Genomic DNA, 17,979 nt, shown 5'->3' with positions numbered 1-17,979 from the left:
ACCATGTTCTTTTCATTTGGTGTGAAAAGTGGTAAATGACCCTGAACGACAACAAGTGTCAGACCCTCCACATGCATGTTAAGAAAAATCTGTTATTTTCTATTACATGATTAAAGGCTGCTGATTCCATTAAACATTTAGAGGTTACAATTATGAACATCTTTAATTTGAAACTTCACATAAAAAATGTAGTCAGGAAGGTGAATTAAAGAGTGTGGTTTACTGGCAGAACACTTCAAAGGTGCAACTAACCTACTAATAAGTCTGCCAACACTACACTTGTCCATCCTGTATTGGAATATTGCTGCACGATATGTGATCCTTACCAGATAGGACTGACAGAAGAGATCAGAAATCTTCAGAGGAGGGCAGCTCATTTTTCATTATAACAAAACAGGGGAGAGATTGTCACGGATTTGGGAGATCTTCTTACAAAATTACAATCACCAACTTTCTGCTCTGAATTCCAAAACATTATGATAAAATCAGGGTGTGCACAGAAAGATTTGGATGTTCATTTGTCCCACCTGCTATTCGAGAATGGAATGGCTGAGAAATAGTAAAAAAGTTATATTGATTCTCTATGAAACACATAAGTGTGAATTGCAGAGCAATCTTGTAGATTTATGGTTAAATTCCATAATGCTGGAGTTCCAGAAGGACAGATTTATGTTTAATTGCAGTTTGTTTTCCCCAATGCTCTCCTGAACCACACACATGGTTTTCCCAGTGTAAGATTTGTCACATTCACACAATATCTCATTAACCCCTGCCTTGCAACAGCTCTGTCAACTTTCACTGACCTCAAGTACAGCAAGATTTTTGCTTTTTTCTGGAGGACTAAAATCCTGTAAACTTTTGTTTTCTTAGTGTTCTGCCTCTTTTCAAAGAACTAGGCAGTTAAGCTGCTGTCTTTAAGGTGTCATTCTCTTCCTTGTTTTGTGATTTACATGTTGTAGCACTACCTGTTTTATCTTGATGAAATATGGGTTATGGAGTTGCCTGTTCTAGACATTTAAAGTTAAATTTGATGAAAATTTTCCTGTAAAACCTAAGAGACATCCAATTGTCAAATCAAAATGCACACAGAAAACTGTAAAAGTAAAGAGGTGGTGTACCCCTAGACTAGCTAAAATAAAAGGCTTTTTCCAAATACCAAATGATTAGGTCAAAAGAGCTAAGGATAGCCTATACTATAGTTATTTATGTGCCAAAAGCATCAATGGAAAGGAAGCAGAAAAAGCAAAGAAGGAAAGCAGTGTTAAATTTATTGAAGCAGCTCACAATCCTTCCAAGGCAGCACGGGAACCTACTTAATGAATATCTCTTGCTCTAGTTCTTGCAGCCCAGATGACTTTAATGAATATTTTGTAAGTGGTGAAATTTCTAAATTTGCTATAGATCCTGAGATGTTGTGGAATTTGCAAATAAATGCAGTACAGTAATGTGGAACATTGTGTATCCAAAATTCACAGTAAAAAAATTTGTAAAAACTACAAATCGTCACGGAGCCCCAGTATTTACAGCATGCCCTGCACTATATTAAAAACTATAATCTGGGAAATTGGTCAACCACTGGCAGAAGTAGTAAATAAAGCCTCAATGCGGGGGAATTTCCAGACTTCCTAAAAGTAACACACACAGTATCAGTTTACAATGAAGTGTCAAGATACACATCTATAACTACATCAGTGCTAGCTAGTGTGATGGAGTCCACAATGAGGGATCAAATATTAACTCATTTTGAAGGAAATAACCTTTTTTACGATGTACAGCACAGTTTCCAGAAAGACAGGTCAGTGACAACAGCAGTACTTGCCTTAGTTACAGATATGTCGGGGTTTTGAAAACAAAGTGTCTATAGCACTGGTACTTTGGGATCTTAGTAAGGCATTCAATTGTATCCCACAGAAGACCATTTGTTACCAACTCTTTCAGTTGCTTCAGTATATCTCATGGAGGCCTGTTACTATGTCCTCCATGCAGGAGTTGTATGACAGTCAAATGATGTATGTTTGTAGAATCCTCCAGCGTGAATGATCTCTTAAATGCAAAATCTAAAACTTTTGGTTTCTTTTTGCTGTCTTCTATTGACACACTAGACTGGTTGACAAGCGACTGGATAGAAACCTTCGACCTGCATAGCGATTTTACATAGGTCCAGAATTTTCTTGGTAAGATCTTTTGCTAAGCTGCGACAGTGGTATTATTTCTATGCTTCATGAAATATTTTCCTTTATCTGTCTTTTTTCCAGCCACATGAATTGTTACTGAGTTTTGCCTGTCATCATTAGCTCATTCTTGTTTGAAACGAGAGTATAACAGTCTCTGCTTCCTCAACAATTTCCAAAACCACTTACTCAACACATACTTCTCAATGGTATGACCTAAAATGGCTTTGAACTGTGACCATAATTCCTCTAGATCTATCATACTCAAACTAAATGATGTTCACTCATTTTGTAAGTGGAATGCTAACAACTACTTATCTGCACTTTCTAGCAAAAATACCCTCGTAGCTTTCTTGATGGATTTATTAAGTTTAGTACCTGTCATCACTATGATATCATAATCATTAATCCATGTCTATTCATAAAACATCAGTAAGGTCAGGCCTGTGCTAAAAAGTGATTCACAAGACTCATTGTCCATACCACCTGCAATACATTTATAGATGTCCCAGTCTGTAGCTGGTAGGTTAAAGTCGCCCTCCAACTATGGGTATGATTGGGTATTTCCCCACTACTGAGCATAGAATGATTCCAGAGCTGTCACCGCAGAATTGGGCAGGAAAAACATCTGATAAATAACTTGAGTTGAATTGTTAAGCATGTCCAGATAACTTCACAGGCAGACTCAATTTTGATCTCGATAGACAAAATAATTTTATTGACTGCGATCCGTGCTCTCTCTTATGTCATCTGCTCTGTGTTTTTTATATATGTTTCATGCCTCGCTAAGTATTTCACAGCTTTTTACATCAGATTTCAACCAGCTCCTGCTTCTAAGAATAATTTGAGTGTGACAACTTTCCTGGAGGCTGATAAATTCAGGAACTTTGATATAAATACTTCAGTAATTTACTGTTAAACTTTTGACAGTTGAGGTGTCTTTACTTTCTGCATGTTTGATTTCATTCCCTTTTTACTCGCTAGTGAGCATTCATCAGATGACCTCAAACTACCACCTGTAGTCGAGATGATCTAAGAAGATCTCTGTCAACTTGCGGCACTGTTTCCAGCTTTCACTTGCAAAGCACTAACAGTCTCAGGTGAAAACATTAGCAGTCTACAGAGCTCTGAGATTGACGTGTTGCCATAGAGACATTTATAAAATTACATTATGTTATTGGATGGGGTAGCCCCATGAAGCTGCCACTACAAAGTGTCTATAGCACTGGTACTTTGGGATCTTAGTAAGGCATTCAATTGTATCCCACAGAAGACCATTCTCAGCAAGCTAAAATCATTTGGTATTGGTGGAGCTCTTCTGCAAACTCTCGAATCATACATGGATAACAGATGATATATTGTATCATTGCAAGGTGCAGATTTAGATGAAACAAAGTTACAACTTGGCGTGCCACAGGGAAATATAACAGGGTTTCTGTTGTTCCCGAATTTCAGTATTGACGTAAGTACCCCTAAGCACTCATTGCAGTTTGCAGAAGACACATGCTTGGTCTCAAAAGGGAAGGGTATCATTCAGGCTGTTCAGTAAGAAGGCCAGGGAATAGTTTATCATGAATAAAATGAAAATTAATGAGTGTAAAATACAGAGGATGATATGTACACTTAGTATTACAGAAGCACAAGGGACAACAGCCATTAAACTTCTGGGCATTTTCATTGATACTACGTTAACCTGGCAACAACACCCTAAACACATGTCCCAGACTGTCGAATGGCCTGTATCTCTTGAGGAGACTAAAATATATCATATTAAAAGAGTCCCTATTAACAGTTTACAAGGCAGTGTTCCACAGCTATGGGTTGCTGCTGTGGGACCTCTTTGCAGGCTCCACTAATGTGCTTTCATTCCAAAATAAACCAATGAGGACTATTTTCAGCCAATTTATATTCAGCTGTCTCATTCACACAAAGATGCATCATGAGACCTACAGAAAGAGAAATGAAGTTCATCAACACAGCACTTGCAAGAAAGACATAGACAGGCCAAGACTTCAGTTAAAGACAAAAAACAACTTCCCAATTGTGACCCTAAAATAAATTAATGCACAATCTAAGCTGATTCACTCATTACCAGTGAAGTAACTTACATCCAAAATTTTGTGTAAATTGAAAGAGCCATTACAACAGCATCAGCAACTCTGCTATTTAATTACAACTATGTTCTAGTACTGATTCGATAGTTGTGGTGTTATTGTGTAGTAGTGCTTAGCTTCAATGTGTTTTATAGTATCCATTTTATTATCATAGTTTAAAAATATTGTATCCATTTCATTATGGTAATATTATTGCAATCGTCATGCAGCCTTTCCAGCTGTGGCTTGTGAAAAACATATAATTGGTAATATTTCTCTAGTGTTTTATAAGTTTCTTTCTCAGTATAGCCATTTGATGAACTTCTTTAGAAGGCATAAAGAAACGGGGCATTGTTGCACAGCTGAACAAGTGGTTGTGTCATAAGTTAGTATGCAGAACATCGCTTCCAGATCAGATCTAGTGGATGAAAGCAGGTTAAATGAGAAGTTTGCTAACATTGTTGAACATATGCAACTTTAATTTGCAATTAATACTATGTTGAAAAGTAAGACTATTTCAGTATCATATATTTTAATGTTCGTAAAATAAGAATAAATTGTTGTAGAAATGAATCATGCAAGCAAGCTTCAAAAGTACAGGAAAGCTGCTTCTTATTTTGAGTAATATATGTTTGTTACACAAGAAGGCATAACACCAGTCTGAATCTATCAACGATTGTGGCACTCTGTAAAATATACAAGTAGGAAAAGCAATAAGTAGATTGTTTTGCATGTGCAGTTGGAAGAAAATACTAATTAAGATTAAGAAATACCTCTTGTTACTATTACTACTACCAAAAGAAAAATCACAATAAATAATATAAAGTTGCCTTACAATAAGAAGAAAATTTGAATTTGTTTTTAAACTCATGTTAAAGCAGATATTCAGGTTATTGATTTATAGATTTTTTATCAGTGCATTCAGATATTATGTTTTAGAGAAAAACTACCAATAGATTTTGAGAAGTTATTTTTACTAGCTGTTCATTTGCGGTAGTGGAAAGAAAGAAAAATAAGAAAGAAGAAGAATGAGCAAGGGCGGATTCGGGTGGGGGGGGGGGGAGTGGAGCGCATCGCTCCCTCCCCCCAAAATATTCCGTATCCACCCCTGAGAAAGACAGTGCCCTCCTTGCTGTTCTTGGTTTGCCTGTGGCGAGGACATATGCTGTGCCGAAAGACAGTGACGTCACTGTAAACATCCCATGAAAAGCTTCCATTGTTTATCAGAAGCTGTCGTTTTAGTTCTAATGACAATGTTTTTTCTTGGTTGATTGGCAGACGATTTTCTCCGTTGTTCTTGAGGCTGCCCACATGAGTATATATATAGTCTTCCGTAAGCAGTCAAAAACGCATTAGGCCTAGGTCGTTTCTTCGCAAGTGTCACTGAAAATCACGGGACATACCTTAGGTAGTTGGTGCGGTAGCTCATCGTACAGCGCAACATGTCAGCGCAACGATTAGTGTGTGTGTGTGTGTGTGTGTGTGTGTGTGTGTGTGTGTGTGTGTGTGTGTGCATAATCAAACAAATACTAACTTAGATAGACTATTAAGATTAACAACTTACCACCTATCCATTAGTTCTTTGATAATCTGTTTCACGTATCTTCTAGTGGCCCTTGTTCTCCATACGGGTAAACTATTTTCAGGCACGATGAAGCCACCCGGAGACGTAAGGACAGAAGACGTAAAATCGTTTATTTACTTCACATGACGATGATGTAGCATTTAGTAAGTCATGCACTTGAGAGATGACTGTGGAAGTATTGTGAGCAGTGAACCAAATGCGATATCAGTGAGTAGCAGGGAGAAAACAGGGATAATTATATCAGTGCAGCTATGCTGGAAAATTGCCAGATCGCAGTTTCGGTAAGACTTCACGAACAATTCCAGCTCAACTTAACTGTGTTTCAACGATTATTTACATATGATGCAAAATGGCCTCCGGTTCATTGTGTGACGTAGGCGATATTTTATCAGAACATGTCCTTGCCATTGGCACCGAAAAAGATGACATTTGACAAGCAGCTGTAATACGTAGGGAATCTTATTTTTGCAGTTTCAGTTTGCGTAATTAGCCACTCTTCGTGACATAAAATCACACGTTATGATAAAGCTGCACTAGTAATAAAATATTCCTGACATACTTGTCCTTCATTGACCGATTGGCGTGTCGTGAATATTCAAACATAACGATGGTAAACTAGAAATAAGCGTTTTGTTGTGATATATGTGAAGTGCTGCAGCTAAGCGATCCACCTTCTTGGCTGTATCGAGTATGGCCTTTCTTGTTTCTCAAACAGCACCAGAAAAGTCACCATAAGAAGAGAACTATTCACAGACGTGAAATAAGGCCAGCAACTGAAACAAAATATCCTCTTGGTCGTTATTTCAGAAAGCAGTTGACTTGAAAATCGGTCGCAGTTCTGTCAAGAACGTGCAGGATATGAACATATATATGATACAAAACTTGAAGGAAATTATTTGCACCATGTGCTAAATGAATTAGAATGGCGATATTTATTTTATACGTGTAATTATTTTGTTTGGTAAGATTAAGACTAATAGGTAAGCATGGAAAATAACTGCAAGGGAAACAGGCGAACAATCTCAGACAGGTTAATGTTGATTTGCGAGCGTCGAAAAACTAGTTGACGCCACAGGTTGCTTGCAGAAACAGAAGTACGTCTGACAACGATATAAGATCAGGTCACTATGGTGAGGGACTACCGGGAGTGTGTCCTGAAAGAGCAAGGAATAGATGATAATTGCAGGCAGTGTAGGTATCAATATGAGAGAATACCACACGTCATATCTGGGTGTAGAACCTTAGCACCCAAGGAATATTTGAAAAGGCATGATGAGGCCATCAAAATAACCTGCTAGAAGTTGGAACAGCATTACCAATTAATGAAAGACTCTGCTCTATACCACAGGTGCTATCCCCTGACTGTTTTAGTAGACGAGAATTTAATGAAACTGCAGCATAATAACCGATAAAACGAACCATTGTAATAGAGAGTGATAAGAGAGAACCGTGCAAGTCACCTTCCTCATTGACATCGCCATGCACAAAACTCATAATATGCAGACCACCTGCGATGGTAATACGGCCAAATACAGAGATCTAGCAGACAAGGTGAAAGCCATGTGATAACAGAAGTCGGTGTACATCGTCGCTGTTGTAACATCGGACAAAAAATGGTTCAAATGGCTCTGAGCACTATGGGACTAAACTGCTGTGGTTATCAGTCCCTTAGAACTTAGAACTACTTAAACCTAACTAACCTAAGGACATCACACACATCCATGCCCGAGACAGGATTCGAACCTGCGACCGTAGCAGTCGCACGGTTCCGGACTGTGCGCCTAGAACCGCGAGACCACCGCGGCCGGCAACATCGGACACCAGCATTGTCCCAAAACAGAAGAGGCTACAGAACCTAAAATTGCATCCTTCACTCCGCTGGCAAATGCTGGAGACAGTTCTAGTGGACATGTTCGATATACGCTATGTGATCAAAAGTATACGGACACCCCCAAAAACATACGTTTTTCATATTAGGTGCATTGTGCTGCCACCTACTGCCAGGTACTACTTACCAGCGACTTCAGTAGTCATTAAACATCGTGAGAGAGTAGACTGGGGCCCTCCGCGGAACTCACAGACTTCGAACGTGGTCAGGTGATTGGGTGTCACTTGTGTCATACTTCTGTACACGAGATTTCCACACTCCTAAACACCCTTAGATCCATTGTTTCCGATATGATAGTGAATTCCACACTCCTAAACATCCCTAGATCCACTGTTTCCGATGTGACAGTGAAATGGAAACGTGAAGGGGCACATACAGCACAAAAGCGTACAGGCCGAACTCTTCTGTTGGCTGACAGAGACCGCCGACAGTTGAAGAGGGTCGTAATGTGTAATAGGCAGACCATCACACAGGAATTCCAAACTGCATCAGAATCCACTGCAAATACTATGACAGGCTTGAGGTGAGAAAACTTGGATTTCATGGTCGAGTGGCTGCTCATAAGCCACACATCACGCCGGTAAATGCCAAATGACGCCTCGCTTGGTTTAAGAAGCATAAATGTTGGACGATTGAACAGTGGAAAAACGTTTTGTGGAGTGACTAATCACGGTACACAATATGGTGATCTGATGGCAGGGTGTGGGTATGACGAATGCCCGGTAAACGTCATCTGCCAGCGTTTGTAGTACCAACTGTAAAATTAGGAGTCAGTAGTGTTATGGTGTAGTCGTGTTTTTCATGGAGGGGGCTTACACTCCTTGTTGTTTTGTGTGGCACTATCACAGCTCAGGCCTACATTGCTGTTTTAAGCACCTTCTTGCTTCCCACTGTTGAAGAGCAATTCTGGAATGTCAGTTGCATCTTTCAACACAATCGAGGACCTGTTCATAATGCACGGCCTGTGGCGGAATGGTTACACAATAACGTCGCTGTAATGGACTAGCCTGCACAAAGTTCTGACCTGAATCCTGTAGAACATCTTTGGGATGTTTTGGAACGCCGTCTTCGTGCCACGCCTTGCCGACCGACATCGATACCTCTCCTCAGTGCAGCACTCCGTGAAGAATGGGCTACTATTCCCCAAGAAACCTTCCAGCACCCGATTGAACGTATGCCTGCGAGAGTGGAAGCTGACATCAAGGCTGAGAGTGGGCCAACACCATATTGGATTCCGGGATTACCGAATGAGGGCGCCACGAACTTGTAAGTCATTTTCAGCCAGGTGTCCGGATACTTCTGATCACATAGTGTAGTTCTTCAGAGTCTTGAACAGAATTAAGATATAGCTTGCAATGTAAATCTCTATCAGTAACATGTAAAATGAGTGAGCCAATAATAATAATAGTAATAAATGTAAATACTACTGTATTGTCAGTCTTATTAACATTGTAACGTCCCTGCCGAATGGAAGTAACGAGATTTTTAAAGAAATACACGGCAGGGACAGATCCTCTTACAGGCATCACGGTTTTGAGTCTACAGAGGTTACTGGGTAGTTTCTTCCACAGACGTATGGCTGAAAGGGGAGGAGAAGACGTAGAAAGACAAATGATGGTAGAGGTGAAGACAAGATGGCGATGCGCGTATTCTACTCCTCTGAAACGGAAACAAGAGAGCTAGAGCGCCTAACATCTTTGTCGAACATGTGGGTCACCATCAACAGTGTTTCATCCATCGCTCTCTATATGAGGGGATTGGAATTTAAACCTCCACAACAGGACACGAACTTCAATCAGAAACAAACAAGATACTGGCAAGGAAACATTCTTGCAGCATCGGAAAGAGCATCAGCTACGTTGAGCAGAGAGCTTCAGCAGCTTAGGCGATCTTGGCCGCAGAGGTTGGTTGAACGTAAAATGCGCCTCTTTATTTGTGTTGTAAACATGTAGGTACAAGTGTACTCGCAGAATCTCTACATCTTCCGGCGGGTGAATCTCTCCTAAGCCTTCGTATATCACCGGCTTCTGGTCGTATCAGTACGTGACGTCATATCTTTGTACCTCAAACAGTGCTCGAGCTATTCAGGGAAAACAATGGGTCTGGGACTGAGAAATGGTGGCGTATGATCTGGCGTGTCCAGCACAGAAGTGAAGTAACAGAATAGTCGCTGAGCTGCTGTTGCCAGCCAGTAGGTCATTTTTCCTTCATGTATATGTCCAAGACATGCTGAAACTTTTCATCGATCGTCATGTGCAAAAAATTCCCATTTTCTTGGAGAAAAGTGGAGCAAGGTAATAATCAGCATGGGGAAAGCTACCTCTCAGAATTTCCAATTTTTCTGAATTATATTAATTCGTAAATAAATTTCTAGCAAAACTGAGGAAACAGTAGGACACAAAGTCTACAAAAAATCCACTCACATGGGTAGATACCTTCACAGAAGGGAGCGATTAAAACATTGGTGGACCATGCTAAAGGAATCTGCCGTTCACAGTACTTTAAGGAAGAGCTTAATTACTTACAGAATAAACAGTTACTCTTAGAAAATTATAGGGAACATGTAGTGACAAAGAGCTAATTAAATGTAAAATTTTCCTCCCTTTAAAAACACACAGCTTGCATCAACAGAATGCGAAGAAAATGTAGTATTGACAGCGTTAAACCAGCATAAAGGTGCTTGAATATTGGAACACTGGAAAAGACATACGCCGGACGCTTGCCGCAGAAGTAATATAAACAATCCTTTGCACGTGCGGTCTAGTGTACATAGGAACTACAAAAAGATGCATTAACACCAGGCTTAAGGAACAAATAAGCAACTGTCTTTTGGGAAACACGAATAAACTAACAGCAGCAGTTCAAGCACTGGATCCAGGGAACCAGCAAATTAGTTTCTCCGATACTACGGTTTTATCAAGATCCACTCATTACTGTGCTATGATGCCCAGAGAGGCCATAGAAATTCAAAAGCACAAAACCGACTGTACGAGGGGCGCTTGGAAAGTACGTGCAAAGTCCGAGAGACGGCACCAACGGCGCGTATCGAGGTCATGGTTAGTTAGTAGCATCTTTGGAAAGAAGGCACACAAAGTTACAGCCATGTTGGTCTATTTCTTTGTGTGAATCAAGGAAGTCGAGTGATTGTCAAAAAAAAAAAATGGACGAAAAAGAATTTCGTGTGGTGATTAAACATTACTTTATGAAAGGCAAAACGCCTCAGGAGACTAAAGGGAAGCTTGATAATCATTACGGTGATTCTGTGCCTTCGATTAGAACAGTTTATAAGTGGTTTCAAATTTTTTGGAGCGTCCATGTGGGCGCAAGTGATGCTGAATGTCCTGGACGCCCTGTGGAGGTTACCACTCCAGAAATCATTGATTAAATCCATGATATGGTGATGGGTGACAGAAGAGTTAAGGTGCATGTGATTGCTAGTGGGGGTCTGATGACCTCAGATGTTAAGTCCCATAGTGCTTAGAGCCATTTGAACAGTTTAATTGCTAGTGCTGTGGGCATCTCGAATGAACAGGTACATAATATTTTGCATAAACATTTGGACTTGAGAAAGCTATCCACAAGATGGGTTCTGTGGGTTCTGCGATTGCTCACGCTTGACCGAGAACGGAATCGTGTGAAGTGTTGCAAGGATGGTTTGCAGCTGTTCAGGAAGAATCCGTAGGACTTTAAGCGTCGTTTCGTCGCTGTGGATGAAACATGACTACATTACTATATCACTGAGACCAAACAACAATCTAAACAGTGGATTACCACGGGAGAATCTGCACCAAAAAAGACGAAGACCATTCCTTCGGCCGGAAAGGTTATGGCGACTGTCTTTAGGGATTCGCAGGGTTAATCCTCATCGACCATCTGGAAAAAGGTAAAACTATTACAGGTGCATATTATTCGTCGTTACTGGACCGTTTGAAAACCGAGCTGCAAGAAAAACGCCGGCCATTGGACCGCAAAACAGTCATTTTCCATCACGACAGTGCACCAGCACACACCTCAGCAGTTGTGGTCGCAAAATTAATGGAAATAGGATTCCAACTCGTTTCACATCCCCCTATTCTCCAGACTTGGCTCCCTGAGACTACTATTTGTTTCCCAATTTGAAGAAATGGCTGACGGGACAAAGATTTTATTCAAACGAGGTGATTGCAGCAACTAATAGCTATTTTGCAGACTTGGACAATTCCTATTATTCGGAAGGGATCAACAAATTAGAACAGCGTTGGACGAAGTGTATAAGTCTAAAAGGAGATTAATGTCGAAAAATAGAAAAGGTTTACCCCCAACACGTAAGTAGTTTTTATTTTTGCACGGACGTTTCAAACGCCCCTCGTAATACAGTAAAAGATGCACTGAAATTGGGCAAGTTGTGGACTTTAGTGCTAAATAAAGCAAACAGCGCCAACTATTTCACATCACAAGCTCCGTTACACACAGTGGTGCGACTTTACAATCTTGGGCAGAGGTGTGATGCCGTCACCACCCGACTTCTTGAGGAGTTAAGGCTTCTCAGCTTGTTTAAGTTTTTATAGCCTCTGATGATGTCTCCAGCATTAGAACACCAAACTTTATGCACTGAAACAAGCCTTGAACCAAGGCCTAGTGCCCATGAAACAATATTCAAACTTCTTACACAGTTGCGCTGAAATATAGTTAACACCATGCAAGGTGTCCCAAACACACGCAGTCCAAATTATACAGATAGTACGGGATTCTAAAGTTAGTACCTAGAGGTAAGAAACCATAGGTCGCAAATAATTTTTTTTATATGAACGATTTACAGGTAAGAGGAAATTGCAAAAGTAGCTGTCATCTTCGACTAGTGACTGAATGAACATTTGACTAACGTCGCCAACAACATGGCGATTATCATCTTATCGTCGGCAGTATTTTGAAAGATGAAAAAAGACAGTTTTGATGACGAGAATTTACCAAACTGACAAAAATAGAATTATGAATATTACAATCAGTTATATAAGGGCAGTCAAATGAAAACGAAACAGATGGAAAAAGTGAGTAAACTTTTAAATTTTTATTATTTTAAAAGTAATCGTCATTACTTAATACATATGTCCCACAGTGAGACAAGACGGTCAATGCCTCCATGGAAAAATGTTTACAGTTGCCTACAGAACCACGACTGTTCACAATGTGCAGCTCTTCGTCCGAAGGAAATCGAAGGTCACGAATTAATTTAAAGGCACCAAAAATATGGAAACCGCATGGCGAGAGATCGGGACTGTAGTGGAGAATGCGCAAGGACTTGCCAGTGACGCTTTTGCAGCATGTGGGCGGGCATGATCCTGCAACAGAATGATGCCACTTGTCAACATTCCTGCGCTTTTGGACTTGATGGCCCCCTTTAATTTTTTTGCAAAGTTTCCACCTACCGCTGTGTGTTAATTATTGTTCCGTGTTTTAGAAAGTCAGTAAGCAGTCTTCCCTTGCAGTCAAAGGTAAAAACGAATTTCCCGGAGCTGGCGTGCCTGTTGTTTCGACTGCGCTGATAAGCCCCTTCACATCCTCCATCCCGTCCCGATCTCTCCCCATGCGATTACCATAGTTCTGTAGCCCCGAAGAGAGACATTCGTGGCCGTCGATTTGCTTAGGACGAAGGGATGCACGCCTGTGTACAGTCGTTGTTCCGTTGGCAATCTCATGAAGGCATTGGCCGTCTTGTCTCTCAGTGGGATAAATCTACTAACAGCATGGCGATTACTTTTGAAACAATAAAGTGTACTTTCTTTTTCCATCCGTCTCATTTTCATTTGACAGCCCCTTATATAAAAATAAGAGAAACTATATTTGGAAATATAACGAATCGAGTATCGTAAAAATAAGTTCTACAGCTCTAATGGACATCTTGACACGTAGTGCGAACTAAAAATTATTTATCGTAAATAAAGCGTAGCTACTCCCGGGAAAATACACTTCAGCCACACAGCTCAGTGGGGTTTGCGATACGCACTTAGAATATATTTATGTATTAGTAATAAATCTAAAGGTTATCACACAAAAAAACTTTAAATGTTTATCGAAAAGAAAACGAATCGAGCACCGGAAAAAAGCGCTATAGCTGTAGTGGGAATCACGGCACGAAGCACGAACCAAAATGAAATTAATCCTAGAGAAATCCAAGCTTGTATCGAGAAACGCTCTTTAGTTTTATATCTCAAGTGCAGACTGCTATACGTTGTTAGTAACATACGTATGTATCGTGAGTAAATCAGTTCCGAGAAAACGCTTTTCAGCTGTAATGGAGACCACGATAAACAGTATATGAATATTAAGACACAATCTGTTTTTCCTCATATACAGCAGAGATTAAAAATTTAACTTCTCTCGAAACCAATGAAAACAAGACAAGAAGCAGCGCTAGAAATAAGTACAATTCGAAAAGTGACGTCACAGCAGCCGTTACCATTAAGCCACTGTTCAAAGCTGACGGTAAGTGTCGCAAATTTCTCTTCACCCCAATTTACACCTTATAACAACAGCTTTAGCTCATATCAACTGTTCAAGGTGACGAATGCCCGTCTTGGTTCTTGCATTACTGCATAACTTATTGCGAGAACTGAAGTATGGGTTCAAAATCATGTGGCACCATGATTTGCTCACGTTTTTTTGTGATAGGGCCGCTGTTCCTGCCCCACCAGTACTCTCCACGCAGTATGATTCTTCCTAGTGTGCATTTCGCGGCCAAGCTTGACGGGGGCTCATTGATGAAACTCCTCGAAGTCTGTTATGCCAACACTCATTCTTCGAGGTCCTTGACCAGCTCACTATGGCTTGAACATCCCAATTTCTCTTAAAGATCTACATATGCCGATAATTTATTCCAGTTGGGAGAAGCCCTGTTGCGAAACTTTCCTCTGTGCATTAGCTCCGATTTCCGGATCAATACGCCGTGCTGCACCGTATATTAAAGGTAATTCTACACATCCCAGTAACGAGTAGTGCTGCACTTCGACAACCATTCAAACCATTGTTGAACTCTACTGATGATTGTGTATTGTTTCTTGACGTAGCGGCAGGAAAACATACGCAATTTACAGGTGCGTTCCTAGAGCCATTGCTCATTCATGTCCTCGTACCGCTTGACACATTCATTCCTACCATTGATCCCTTACCTCAAAATACTCGTTAACGATTCCAGGCGTCAGTATACGACTGTGAAACCCTGCATGAAAAGTCTACTGATCATTAGACAGCAAAATTTCGAAACGTGGTTCATCTGAATAAGGGAGAAAGAATAATCTGCTGAGACAGGCCTCTAGACAATATTTTGCCCCACTTTTTTTTTTCCTTTATCACATAGAACCGCTAATATGGCTTTAAAGACTAAGCTATATGAACTCATTAGAGGCGCTATCATGAGTAAGCACCACAAACATTCTTGCCAGAAGCTTTACAGATTTTCCTATTTCAAAGCATACGAGCTTCAATTATTAAATAATTGATTATTCAAGTTATATTGTATGTCAATTGAAACCAAAAGTATGAGAGGCATTTGTTTTCCTTCCTTTTGAGATGAAAATTTTGTATTTTAATAAAAAACAAATCAAAAATTTTAACGAAACTGAAATCGTCATGTACATTAAAATCTATATATACAGGGTTATTACAAATGATTGAAGCGATTTCACAGCTCTACAATAACTTTATTATTTGAGATATTTTCAAAATGCTTTGCACACACATACAAAAACTCGAAAAGTTTTTTTAGGCATTCACAAATGTTCGATATGTGCGTGCGGCTTCAGCCGAACGAGTTTTTCTACGTATCTGTAGTGTGTCGTGATCATATGTCAATGAATGGAACTACAGTGAATTTATGAAATCGCTTCAATCATTTGTAATAGCCCTGTATATATAAATGAATGAATGTATGTATGTTTGTACTATGCGCTCACAAACCATTCATCCGATTGCAATGAAACTTTGGTGAGTCGTTTTCCGAACCCCCGAAACAGACTAATGGATGTTTCAACAGTTAGGTCACTGTAGCATGCGATGAAATTTTGGTGATTTGTTCTCCGTACGCCCACGAAGGTACCTAGCCGAAAAAAAAGAAATAAAGACACATTCCTGAAGAGATATGACGTCATAAACAATGAGATGCCACCGCGGGAAAATACCCAGATTTGCGAAACGTTACGTAATACTGGTTTCCTTCTAACCGTAGGCCAACCGGTAGGGGTTGTTTGCGACTCCCGAGATGGGCCAGCAACTGCCTCTTCACTCATTTTTATAATGTTTAGCACAACTGCACAATAAAAACACGCGGAACAGTACAGCGCAAAACAATAACGAAGCAGTCGACAATGGCTACCTTGTACAACACAGTCATCTACGTAATGTTGGAAGCAATCGAAACTGCGTGCCTACCTAAGCCTCCCGACGTATACCGACTTCTACCGATTCAGGACTAGGGAGAGCTTGAAGGAGAGGTCTGCCATCTAACAGTTAACACACTGTATATGCAGCAATGAGTTTGTGTAGCGCATTGTTACTCTTGAGCAAGTAGTCGCTTCAGCCATTCTTGATGCTCGACTGCAGACAAAGGTCTCATTGTGTTATTGAGTCTTGTTGAAGGCGGAAGTGTGTGCAGTACAGTTCAGAAATAAATGCCTAAGTGTCGCTAAGTATTCAAGTTAAATTTCAACAGTTAGTGCCTCAGTATGATGAGAGAGTATTTTCAGCAGATTGCAAAATACAGTATTGTTAACTGTGCGACTTAAGAGTAACGGCGAAGCCATTTAACACTCAGCAACATGTGGCGGCAGAAGAACACAAACGGATTGCAAATGCTTCTAGGGGAATCCTGACAATCTTATTCACTATACTGCAAAGAACGTTGTGCAGCTTTTCTTTGTGATGACATTCCCCTAAATTAAACAATCTAAAATTTTGTGAATTCTTAGAAAAATACCCAAGCCAATTTTCTCCGATTTTTCAACATTAAGAAAGGACTATACCAGCCGAAAGTACGAAAAAACGCAGCAACAAATAAGACAAAAAGTCACAATTAAAAAATATAAGTATCAATTTATGAAACCACATATTCGATGGGAAGATATATTACAAATTCCATTGTGGGAAATTTGGAAGAAGAAAGCGCAGGCGAAAAGTTTGCTATAAATTGTGAACGTTTATAAAAAGTAAATTTTTCCATTATTTGCCTATGGGTAGAGGTCTGCGCGGATAAGAAGAGTGCAATCCGCATCTGCACCGCATCCGCAAGGTCCTAATCCGCAACCGCATCCGCAGCAATTAATCCGCACCCGCAAGTTCCTTATCCGCATCCGCATATATTTAAGATTTGAATGAGTAATTAATAGTAATAGACAGTAGTACTAAGAATTATCGTATGTAATGACATAGTTATTGTTAGGGTGCCATTTCTGCGACAACTTAACTACTTTTGACTTCTTAAATCACAGGAAATGCTCTATACCTACTCTAAAGCAGACCATTCCAAACAGGAAAGCATTGGCGCTCCGGAGCACACACAGTAGCGGCTCGGATCTCGTGAGATTGGAAACGTTATTTAAAAAAATAAAATTCAATGTAATAGTGCTAAATGATGAAAATACGTGTATAGAATCAATTATCTTTCGCTGCTCTTGTGCCAAGGCCGCGGTGGCCAAGCGGTTTTAGGCGCTTCAGTCTGGAACCGCGCGGCTGCTACGGTCGCAGGTTCGAATCCTGCCTCGAGATGGACGTGTGTGATGTCCTTAGGTTAGTTAGGTTTAAGTAGTTCCAAGGTGTAGGGGACTGATGACCTCAGATGTTAAGTCTCATAGTGCTCAGAGCCATTTGAACCAAGCCATTCTTGTGCCAAGGCAGTTGAAAATGAGGATGGTTTTAAACTGTTACTAGCATATTGCATCATTTAACGAGTTTTTTTTTTTTTTTTTTTTTTTTTTTTTTTTTTTTTTTTTTTTTTTTTGCACGTTGTCACTCGGTCACTACAAAGCGCTCTAACTGAAGGCAGCGGAAAATTGCTACGGGCACCTCTCTGGTAGACAGTGGGCAGGTTTGCCACCCAGAGAGCACTTCACAGGCCACACAAAAGACACGGTCGCGGAAACCGATTAGGCGCAGGTCTCTTTGGTACAGCTACGTCGGTCGCTCTACCCGGGCCCTGCAAGATTCCAAGAATGTCAACTGGGCAGATGCCTTGCTCATTATCCGCCGATGACCCGCGGATATCCGCGCCGGTCG

The 17,979-nt window shown here is 40.4% G+C and overlaps 1 long non-coding RNA gene across 2 annotated transcripts in view; it reads right to left on the bottom strand.

The window, feature by feature from the left end:
• Positions 1 to 6,174, bottom strand: part of LOC126259468 (uncharacterized) — a 71,419-nt gene extending 65,245 nt beyond the window's left edge. For both annotated transcript variants that reach the window (XR_007546512.1, XR_007546513.1), the window contains exon 1: positions 5,829 to 6,174. This is a non-coding gene — a long non-coding RNA (uncharacterized LOC126259468). The remainder of the gene's footprint in view (positions 1 to 5,828) is intronic.
• Between the last annotated feature and the right edge of the window lie 11,805 nt (positions 6,175 to 17,979).

Source organism: Schistocerca nitens, chromosome 5, assembly GCF_023898315.1.
Source record: "Schistocerca nitens isolate TAMUIC-IGC-003100 chromosome 5, iqSchNite1.1, whole genome shotgun sequence".
Lineage (NCBI taxonomy): Eukaryota > Metazoa > Arthropoda > Insecta > Orthoptera > Acrididae > Schistocerca > Schistocerca nitens.
Note: the sequence above shows the minus strand (reverse complement) of the source record. Positions and strands in the feature narration are given on the sequence as shown.